We start from the raw sequence: 9,533 nt of genomic DNA, 5'->3' as shown, positions 1-9,533 counted from the left end.
CATTTGCATTATGCAAGACAATAGTATCAATCCAAAATTGAAATATACATTTGTGAGAAGTTTATAGGCAACTTTGCCAGCTCTTTTTGATGATAAACATTTGATAATACCAAATTTGGTTGAATAATTCTTGAAATCTCATAATTTCTTTATATTGCAATCTTCATCAGGCATACTCTGCTTACTTCATTTGCTTTAATATTTTATATTAATGAATTAAATCAAAATCAATCATATATGTCCTTTTAAACTTATTTTTAATTTACTTTACATTATAATTGAAAATTACATTGTAATTGTTCTGCTCATTTTGGGCGCCGTGATTGGCAAATAAAATATTTGTTGTTTGTTGTTAACGTCGTTAACTTTTACAAAATTTTTCCCTTCTGAAACTACTGGGCCAAATTAATTCAAACTTGGCGACAATCATCATTGGGGTATCTACTTTAAAAAATGTGTGGCGTGACCCTGCCAACCAACCAACACGGCCGCCATGGCTATAAATAGAACATATAGGTAAAATGTAGATTTTGGCTTATAACTCTAAAACCAAAGCATTTAGAGCAAATTTGACATAAGTAAAATTGATTATCAGGTCAAGATCTATCTGCCCTGAAATTTTCAGATGAATCGGACAACCTGTTGTTGGGTTGCTGCCCCTGAATTGGTAATTTTAAGGAAATTTTGCTGTTTTTGGTTATTATCTTGAATATTATTATAGATAGAGATAAACTGTTAACAGCAATAATGTTCAGCAAAGTAAGATTTACAAATAAGTCAACATGACTGAAATGGTTAGTTGACCCCTTTAGGAGTTATTGCCCTTTATAGTCAATTTTTAACCATTTTTCGTAAATCTTAGTAATCTTTTACAAAAATCTTCTCCTCTGAAACTACTGGGCCAAGTTCATTATAGATAGAGATAATTGTAAGCAGCAAGAATGTTCAGTAAAGTAAGATGTACAAACACATCACCATCACCAAAACATAATTTTGTCATGAATCCATCTGCGTCCTTTGTTTAATATTCACATAGACCAAGGTGAGCGACACAGGCTCTTTAGAGCCTCTAGTTAAGAGTACTCACTGATCTTCTATAGCTAGAATTACCATGACTTTTGATCAGCTTACCATATTACAACATTGTTTGAACAGTTAGTAAATAGGTGTAAAAATTCATTTTAAAATTAGTAATTACTGGTAATAACTGGGCCGTTTCAGGAATTACTTGTATTTACTAAGTACATCGGGGATTACATGTAATTCCTAAATTTTAGTAATTACATGTAATTCCTAATTTCAACTATTTACTGTAACATATATATAGGAAATAAAATTGATCAGGAGTTGTCTCCCATAGACCTAGAACTATAAAGATTTATGTAATTTCTCCAGGTCACAGTGGCACCCATAACAACTATGTTTTGTCAATAACTTGGTTTATATCAGGTTAATTAGTGTAAATGTGTATTCATGTGGTTTTTTGTTCAAATGTACTTTAATCATTCTAATCATTTTCTGTGCTTTATTTTGTAATTCATTTGATTGTATAGCTCAAATTTTGGGCACCATGATTGGTTAATAAAATTATCTATCTATCTATCTACGGCTAAGGTCTAAGTCTGGACTTATAAAATCCTAAGTATTTCGAAAAATTCATACTTTTGTAAACAGGAAATTTATAAAAATGACCATATAATTGATATTCATGTCAACACAGAATTGCTGACTAATGGGCTGGTGATACTCTGTAAGAGTTCGAGTAACTGTATTCAAAGTAAAATTCATGTATATAAAATTTACTTTTGATTTAAAATACATTGTATCTTCATAAGTAATGATATGTTAACATTGGAAACAATTTGTTTCAGACTAAACTGCAAGTCTTTAAATTTGATAGAAAGAGGTATTTTGTATCTGGTGATGTTGTACATTACGTTATAAATATTTTGATGTTTCCGTTTTTCCAGATATTCGTTTAATATGCCTTATTTAGCGTCTACATTGGAATTTGAATAATTTTTAACAACGAATACTATTAACGTATGGAATTATCAATCTTATATGTTTATAACTTTCTATACAGAAATAGTTAAGCTCGTTTTAATCTGTAATCCACATCAGTTGTCTCAGTCTCATTGGCAATCATACTGCAGAATCTATGGTAATCATAGCACTTATTTTATATTAACCCACATCATTTTAATGTGCCTTTCCCATATCAATCAATCTAATTCGAGATTTTTTTTCTCGATTAAATGAAATCAGCAAATGGGGTTAGATAGTCCCCATGCTATCTGACTTGGCCTAGCTGTATATAGAATCTGACGATCTGAAAATATTGCATTGATAAAGTTCAGGAAACTAAAGACACAAAAGACAAAGAAACTTTATATAAGAAAATTGCAGAAAAATACATAAAAGGTATGAAGGACATGAGTGGAAGGGCACCTGGTAATACAACAATGAATTCTTGTCTTATGCTGAAACTTTTAGAAATTCCATTTAATCCGCGAGGGCGTGGCTGTGGTGCTGCTATACGGACAATGTGCATAGGTCTTAGATATCCAAATCCTGAAAATCTATCCGATTTAATCGCCGATGCCATAGAATCCGGGCGCATGACTCATCACAACCCAACGGGAGTTTTAGGCAGTTTAGCTGCTGCTTTGTTTACATCTTACGCCATTCAGAACAAGCCAGTAGAGCAGTGGGGTGCAGGTTTAATGGACACTCTACCTCTTGCTAGTGAGTATATCAAAGAAACAGGTCGTGCAGTTGATGAGAATTTAAAAGAATGGGGATATTTTGAAAATGCATGGACAAATTATTTAGAAACACGGAATATTACATCTGGGAAAACTCTTCCGAATTTCCCATCTGATTATGGAATCGAGGCACGTGATAAATTTTACGAATCTGTAAGTTCTTCTGGTTGGGGTGGAGCTAATTGGCATGACGCTCCAATGATTGCATATGATGCTATGCTCGGGTCGGGTGATAGTTGGATTGAAATATGTAAAAGAGGTATTTTACATTCTGGAGATAAAGACAGCACAGGAGTTATGGTAGGATGATGGTTTGGAACAATGCATGGATTTTTGGGAGTTCCTGATAATCATCATAAAAAAATTGAATACCGAAAACGCCTGGAGTAGACTGGAGAAAAAGCTTTACAAATTGGTGTATAAAGATAAAGAACATCAATCACCAAACATTTCATTTCATAAAGAGGATAATGTCAAAACTGACGAGTGTAATGATCCGTAAGTCAGAATGGTCATTTTTGTGCGCATGATTAACGAAACTTCTGATGAATCAAGCCAGACAAATAAGGCAGTTAGTGTAGTCAGTTCAAGAAGTAACAAATAAAAGTGCAAACCATGGTTTGATTCATTGTATTTTTCAAAATTTCAAAAAGTGTTGTGTTTTTTGTATATAAACCATATGTATGCGTGACACAATATTATACTCTTGCACCTTTTGAAAATAGGTAATATCTGTAGTTTGCTATAAAAACTGTCTAAAATATCAGCTGATTATGTTTTAGAAAGCACTTTTAAAAGTCAAAATAAAAAAGTTAAAATGTATTGTACTTATCAGAACATTATTATCAACGAAACAGCAAAAACATTTAAATTTACTCCAACCAAATAAAAATCTGTTGAATTACAATAAATAAAGGCAACAGCAATTAACCGCTGCTCATACATCATAAGTCGATTGAGAGTTACAATTAAAGTGAAACTGTAAGAGGAAAACAAACTCCCAACAGGAACACAGAAGTGTAACAAAAACGGACTCCAGCAGACATTAATGTTTAACTAACTGTGATGTAGTTATGTTCACCATTGGACATAACATATTAACACCTCAGATATCAACCATAACATTAGCATAAAAAGAATAATTTACACCAGCCACAATACTATAGATGCATGAAACTGTATTAATTTAGCAAATTATGTATAATGCTATGTGGAATGGGTTTGGCTCATTTTTATAAGCTCTATCTCTATATTCTGAATGTATCTGCGTGAAACAAATTGAAAGAGAAAAAAATCATAATTCATTCTTAAAACCAAACGAAAAACTAATATTTCTATAATCGTGTTACAAGAGGGCATTACATCGATTTATCTGATTACTTTAATTTGATGGGAATGGCTAACTAGAAATGCCAAAAGTTCTGCTTTAGAACCTAAAACGATAGTATTACAAATATTGATATAATTAACGTATCAGAAAACATTGAGATAATTTAGGAGACTGTATATACATGTAATGAAGATTTTATATTCACTGCATTTTGACAGAGGAGCATAGTTTATACGCGTTACAACAAGTCTTTATCTTCGTATATTAAGCAGACATATTTTTACTAGGAAAACATAAAAATATAAATCAACAACAAAAATAAACTGTTTTGGATATATCTATACTGTCTAACAACCTTAGGTAAAGCTAGGAAAGAAAGTCAGTTATTTCGCTAGTATTTGAAATACTGGTTGTCGACTTTATATATCTATTTGGAAAATGAAAGATGGTCTATATATAAAACGATATGATTTAAAAGTTTTATTAATACTTGTATCTTGGAGTTGTTATTTTGACAGTGTAGTAGAAATTGATGTTATTCTTCTATGCTTTTACAGGTAATACACATTCTTTGAATTCGAGGCAAATTGAGATACGGTGTATCTGCGCTTTTTTATCATTAAGTTTTAATCACCAATCCTTATTTTTGAAAATAAACGTCTTTAGTTTTAATATCTCAGATAAAATTTTCGAATTTGTCTTTCCTAAAAAAGAAAACTGTTTGTAACTAGAGTGAATGAATGGGAATGAGTCAGCAATGCGGCAGCATGCCAAATGTAGCATTTGTATGATACTGAAAGTTCTTCTTCCTAATATATGGTTTATAGGAAAACAATCATTTGAACAGGTAAAATACACAAATTAATCCATGACATCCACAAAAGAAGAGGAGTCTAAGATATTGCTAGAAAACTAAATATAAACAAACTGAACGAAGAAGGCAATATTTGAACGACGGTAGAAATATGTTTGCGCCAAAAGATGAGTCTTCTCCACTTCAAACAACTCATTTGTACTATTGCTACGTTTACACTAGCTTTGAAAATACTAAATAGTTTTTGCGCAAAAAATAAGGTATACTATTGCGCCAATTATTCATTTAAAAGCAATTAATGACTTTGGTTCTCCTTTTTAAACTGAGTATAGGAGCAGTAGTTATACTTGCGAAGTTATGTTTATTGCTTCTTTCAGACCTACTAACAAAAAAACTAACTTTTCTTAAATTTTTAAAACTGATATATAGCAGGTGACAACGCAACAAGTTGTCATAATAGAGGCATGTCTCATAAATATACTCTGATGAAATAGACATTATAATAAAATAGTATACTTTATAAAATGGTGTTTTGTAAAATGTGATTGCAAATCTATTTGCTGTTACCACAGGCACTTGCCTCGGTATAAAACCTATGTAAACTTCAATAAATAATAAGGTATATACATGTAGGTAATGTTGTTAGTGGCAAGTGTCTGTGAAGAGTACAATAAAAAAATACTGAACTCCAAGACAAATTCAAAACTGAAAGTCCCTAATCAAATGACAAAATCTAAAGCTCAAACACATCAAACGAATGTATAACAACTGTCATATTCCTGACTTGGTACATGCATTTTCTTAAGTAGAATATGGTGGATTAAATCTGGTTTTAGTGCTAGCTAAATCTCTCACTTGTATAACAGTTACATCAAATTCAATTATATTGACAACGATGTGTGAACAAACAAACAGCCACATTAGGTAAAAATCTCAAAATAGGGGTACATCAGTCAACATTGTGTTATAATCTTAATCGCTATAAAAAAACCCAGAGAAGTACAAAAAATATATAGAAAAAGCACATTAGCAAAAAATGTAAGACAAGAATACAAAAATTTTCAATGACGGAATGACGTACGGGATGTAAAAGTACATAGCCACGTCATGTGTATCAAAGAAACACAAAAAGGCATAAAGACAAAGCACATTTGCAAAAATGAAAGACAAGAATACAAAAAATATCATAGAATAATAACACAATGACGGGATCACCTCTCCACCTCATTTAAGCTTCCTTTTATAATGAAAACCAAAGATATGCAAGAAATAGTTGCTGGAACTGTGGTAAGATGACTCAAGATGTAAATTGTCTCATTAACATCTATGTACGTTTCGACAATAAATTATACCGACATGCTGTGTTCCAATTTAGCCAGAAGACTGTAATCCAGTGATTGTCCTTTGTTTCATTTTTCGATAAATATTTGTTGTTTATTGGTTTTTTTTTTGCATGAATTCTCTTTTTGACGTTTAAAGAAATCCAGGACTTTGCTTTGCTTGGCAAAACTTTACTAAATACCAAATGACATAGACGCTAACAACTTTTTAAAGTCAACACTGTTTGTGTACATGTTGTATTAATATAAATAATGACCTTCTTGTACACGTTAAACTTATAGTGACTTTCTTGGACACCTTAGACAGATATTAATGACAGAAAAACAAGACTACAAAATACAATTAAGATTGTGTGGAGGAGCAAGGATAACTCTACCTTGATGTAAAATGATCTGACTCAGTGATCTTGTAGGATTCAAAAGGAAGTTAATTCTATAGGATTCCCTGTTGTTTCAAAATAGCTACCACTTTGATAAGGCCAACTTAAATTAATTAGTAGATTTTCATCCAAATTTTTGAAAAAAATGGGGCGGGTGGGAGGATTTTATATTTTAATTTTTATTTCTTATGAAACCCTCTTGTGACTAGTTCTTCATATATGCAAGTGTAATAATAAGCTTTAATATATCATGTATATAGATGTATAAGGAATCGTATATAATTTTTCAAAGGTAAATAAATACCTCTGATTGGCAACCACTGTTCCACATGCAATTGCTGCTTTAGAAACCTATTTTTAGTAGACAGCAAAAACATAGAGAAATGCTCTCTTCAGTTCGACTACCTTCACCAAATTTATTTGTCTTTCTAAGCTATGTTTTTTTTTGTCTCCATAAAATGAAACAAATATGCATTGGTATGCAATAAAAGAATTATGAGGACAGAATAAAATGAAAACTCAAACAAAACTAAAATAATAGGGTTGGTGTTTTTAAGATTCTTCTTGTAGATGCAAATATGTTTAAGATGTAAAACACGAACTTAACAAAAAAGAAGTTGTTTAATGACTCTATTGAGGATACTGGGACAGAATGTGTTTGCTGTTTGTCAACAAAAAAACAATAGCCATGGGTAAACCTAAGTGTATGTTTGCCGACTTTTTGAACTCATTATACTGTCATAAATCTAACAAGTTCGTGCTTGTATCAATTTTTTTAATCCAGTTATGTTTTTGTACCAATGTGTTCCAAGTTCTTTCTCTTTGGATATAATTCACAGTCCAAAATTTCTGCCACAAAGTCATTTTATCAATAAAAAATCAACGGTTTTCTAACCACAGAAATTTGTGTCATGCCGCGATTTGCGTTCTTGGACACAGCGTATTACTTGTAAACCGATTATTTTATACCCTTCTCGTAATCAATCTCTATTCTCGGTAGATGATTTTGTCATCATAGAGCTGAAGAATCATTTTAAATTACTCGAAGAATTACGAAAACCGAAGTTTGAAACAGGAAGTTCTGAAGGAAACGAAATTTTTGACGGTTACCGGAAACGGAAATGAACAAAATCTGGAAATCGTAATTTTTTTAAAATAAAAAAAATTGGGGCGGGACGATTTCGGAGGGGCGGGCGGGGATGAAAATCTATCAATTAATTTTAATTGGCCTAAGTTCTACTTACAGAAACTTATTTGAACTTCGGCTCATGGTAGATAACATTGCAATTTTCATGGTTTAAACCAACAATTTTCTTTGAAAAAAATGCCTGTACCAATTCAGGAATATGGCAGTTTGTTTTTCTTTTGTTCCATTGATTGGTACTATTTAATATTGTCAGTAGTTATGGACTTCCCCTTTTGAATTTGCCTTAAAGTTCAGTATTTTTGTTTTTCATTTTTTTCTAGTATCCTACATCGTGGCAAACTAATATCATTTTACTCAATTGCACAACATTTATATATAAATGTCTATATAAGTCATGACACAGCCCTAGTCCAGTTACTGTGCAAACAGTTGAAATCAAAACCGACCTGCATTTCCTGGTAGGTAAAAAATGTGCAGTGATGAAACCCTACTTTCAAAACAAACCTACCATATAATGTAGGTGATTTCACCATTTTGATATATTTCATGGGCATATATCTAGAAAAGTAAATGTGCATAAGTGAAAACCAAACATTACCTGATTTTCATGTTACATGTGTGTTTTCTTTTGATAATCTAATATTGTTTTAATTAATTATTGTGCTCCATGTTAATTCAATAGCAAAAACATTCTTGATACTAGTTGATGATCTGAAAAATCTCACCTTTGACATCACTTTGTTTACTGATGTCATCAAAGCTTGGTTAATATTCATTTTCTGATTCTTCAAAATGTGACTAGTAATATTGTCATATAATGTTTTAAATACCAAAAAGTACTTTATCCTTTATAATCAATTAATTTATGAATTAAAATCATATTATAAGGTACTACTACAAAGTTGTATTAATATAAATAATGACCTTCTTGTACACGTTAAACTTATAGTGACTTTCTTGGACACCTTAGACAGATATTACTGACAGAAAAACAAGACTACAAAATATCTTCTAGGAACTGTAAATTTCCAATGAAAAAAATGTCAAATAGATGGAGAGACTTGAGGCACTTATTTGCTTCTCTGATAATTTTTCTGGAGAGCTGAATGAAGAAAAATTCAATGTTTTGACTGATTTCTATGCTCCTGCTGAGGTGTTGGGGCATTCGTCCAAAAACTAGTTTCCGTTCTCAAACTTTAGTTTGCATAATGTTGTGCTTATTTGAATTTGGGAGGCGTTACTTTTACCATTCCTCGAGTTATGTCCCATTATAAATGGAAAAATTGTTAAATTTGCCATTCACACAAAGTAACTTTAGTTTGCCTCAACCAAATGTTATATAACCTATTCACAATGATTATTACCACCAAACATAGATCAAGATCTTATTTGGATGGCCTCACTTTTGTAAATCTTGTGTTATGTTTCCTTCTTAATTGAAAAACTGCAGAATATGTTATATATTTACAAGCGATGACGTCCCATAGACACACTCTTCATTAATTTGAAAAATGCAAAATACTGTGGTAATTTGATACTGAGCTGTCATAAAAAAAGCTTGAATACTTGCAAGAGATACCTGACTGTATGTTGGGATGGAAAGATTATGGTTATGTCATGTATTGATACAAAAACATGCAGGAGATACCTGACTGTATATTGGGATGTAAAGATTATGGTTATGTCATGTACATATACAAAGTTGAACAAAAAAATGTCCAGGCAAACAAATTGAACATAAATCAGACGCAAAC

At 31.5% G+C, this 9,533-nt stretch overlaps 1 pseudogene; it reads left to right on the top strand.

Annotated features, from left to right (window-relative positions):
• Positions 1-2,360: 2,360 nt before the first annotated feature.
• Positions 2,361-3,251, top strand: LOC143073543 (ADP-ribosylhydrolase ARH1 pseudogene; annotated as a pseudogene).
• The last annotated feature ends 6,282 nt before the right edge of the window (positions 3,252-9,533 follow it).

This window comes from Mytilus galloprovincialis, chromosome 4, assembly GCF_965363235.1.
Source record: "Mytilus galloprovincialis chromosome 4, xbMytGall1.hap1.1, whole genome shotgun sequence".
NCBI classification, from domain to species: domain Eukaryota; kingdom Metazoa; phylum Mollusca; class Bivalvia; order Mytilida; family Mytilidae; genus Mytilus; species Mytilus galloprovincialis.
The sequence above is the reverse complement of the archived record's forward strand: the minus strand, read 5'-3'. Positions and strand labels throughout refer to the sequence as shown.